This window comes from Littorina saxatilis, linkage group LG12 (genome assembly GCF_037325665.1).
Source record: "Littorina saxatilis isolate snail1 linkage group LG12, US_GU_Lsax_2.0, whole genome shotgun sequence".
Classification (NCBI taxonomy): domain Eukaryota; kingdom Metazoa; phylum Mollusca; class Gastropoda; order Littorinimorpha; family Littorinidae; genus Littorina; species Littorina saxatilis.
In genome coordinates this window covers 68,282,765-68,285,264 of record NC_090256.1, presented here as the reverse complement: position 1 = coordinate 68,285,264, position 2,500 = coordinate 68,282,765, and the positions used below count along the sequence as shown (strand labels likewise).

At 44.1% G+C, this 2,500-nt stretch overlaps 1 long non-coding RNA gene across 1 annotated transcript in view; it reads right to left on the bottom strand.

The window, feature by feature from the left end:
• Positions 1-2,500, bottom strand: part of LOC138982639 (uncharacterized) — a 186,178-nt gene that overhangs the window by 535 nt on the left and 183,143 nt on the right. The gene's annotated exons all lie outside the window — the stretch shown is intronic.

Genomic DNA, 2,500 nt, shown 5'->3' with positions numbered 1-2,500 from the left:
GTATGCGTTTAAACTTATCCCGGAGGGTTTCCGAGATATCTAAGTGATACGATGACGTCATGGAATAGCACGTTTTGACTTCGGTAGGCAGCCATTCACGTCATTTCATTATCCTGCTCATTTTCAGATTAAAAAAATGCCCGGATAATGATTCGGTGTCACTGTCTGTTCGGGTTTTTTTCCCGCCAGAAAGTCTGTAGGCATACGGCGACGGCCGTCCGAAAAGGGTTAACACTGGGTCTTCGTGATTAAACTAAAAGACACATTCAATCACTTGTACGTGATTATGTACACCTATGTACACATCATTATATCTGTCCAAATTTATTTATTGGGAAAGAGCATCTCTCCACTTTTGACAACTACAAAAACTCAACTGCCTGGTAACTTTCTGGGCGAAGTCTTTGTTTTTTGTTAAAATGATTTCGCAAATGACACCTCGATCAACGGTGTCAATTTTCAAAATAAAACTCTCACAGACACACAGACACAGACACACGGACACGCAGACACAGAGAGACACACACACACACACGCATATACACACACACGCACATACACACACACACACACACACACACGCACACACACACACACACACGCACACACATAGACACACACACGCACACAGACACAGACACACACAAACACACACACACACACGCACACACACACACACACACACACAAACCACACACACACAAACCACACACACACTCACACACACAAACACACACACACACACACACACTCGCACAGCAGCAACAACAACAACATCAACACTGAGTGCGCAGAAAAGCGATCAGACTACTCATTGATGGTTTGTGCCAAGGTTAAAAGATGATCTTACTCCATGTTAAATCTGAGACATATTCGTGTTGATTTTTATGAACGTTTACATTAAGAAAAAAAACGGTATCTTTAAAATCCTCAAACTGCGCGATTGCTGCGAACGACAGACCGACGTTTCCTGAAGCGTTTTCTCCACGACGTGTAAGCTCTTTTCTGGTAAACACATATTTCACATTTCTATCAACTTCCGCGACTTACTTTTCCCTCGCAGCGCTTGATAAACACCACATTGACGTTAACAGGTTTCAGCAGGACCTTTGCGGACTGCGAGGTAATATTTTGGTTCCCTTGTTTACCGCCTTGGATAACCCCCCGCATACCAGGGGCCACGAAATCTGCGAGAAACCAAAAAGAAATTTAAACTAACAGGAGAAATTCGCCGCTCTCACGCGCTATCTTGACAGTCGACGTCAGATCATCTGCCGAATTTCAAGGCGATAGGCCAGGAGTAAAAATAACCCTGTATGATTTCGCTTATGTTATTCTAATAATCTGTAATAACATTTATGTTGATATTCTCTTTTAATTATAAATAGCACGACATCAACTTGTAGAGAGAGAGAGAGAGAGAGAGAGAGAGAGAGAGAGAGAGAGAGAGAGAGAGAGAGAGAGAGAGAGAGAGAGGAAGATCGAGAGAGAGAGAGAGAGAGCGAGCGAGCGCGAGAGAGAGAGAGAGAGAGAGAGAGAGAGAGAGAGAGAGAGAGAGAGAGAGAGAGAGAGAGAGAGAGAGAGAGAGAGAGAGAGAATATCTAAACCGATTTTTACAAATTTAAGCTTGGCTTTTCAAATAAATGCCAATCTGTCACGAAAAGCTAACAAGCAAAGTAAAAATAATCGGTGGTTACTATTTTGTCATTTCTGTGGGATGACCTTGTTAAAAACAAAACAAAAACAAAAAAATCCGTCGGAGGTCCCAGTCTGACTGATTGTTATTTTCATAACCTTTTGGTAGTTCAACTGATACAACACACACACACACACACACACACACACACACACACACACACACACACACACACACACACACACACACACACACACACACACACACACACACACACACATGCATAAACACAAACGTACACACACACACACACACACACATACGCATACAAACACACACACACACACACACACACACACACACACACACACACGCACACACACACACACACACAATAACCGGTAAATGCCACCCCTGTCTTTGTGAGCGTTGGGACTTCTTCTTCTTCTTCTTCTTCTTCTTCTTCTTCTTGGCGTTCGCAGAGGTTACACAATCAGTCCAGCACTGGTGATAAATGTTGTCGTTTTCTCCAACTCCTGTCGACTGCCGTATAGTTTGGTCTGCAAGGGAGTTGGTGACGGCCACACTTCTTTTCGTTCCTCATCTAGTAAGGGACATCGCTGTAAGATGTGTTCCGCTGTTTGGTCCTCTTGACCGCAGGCACAGGTTGGTGATGGCGCCAGCTTGAACTTTCGGTTCATGTGAGCATTGAGCCTGTTGTGGCCAGTACGCAGTCTGATGAGGTTGACTTGCTGCTCTCTGGACATTGTGTGGTAGTCATCTCTGTTTGTCCTTGGCCTCATCAATGCCTTGATGATTGTCTTCTGCTCACTAAAGCTGACGCTGTTTTCAGGTTGGTCTTCC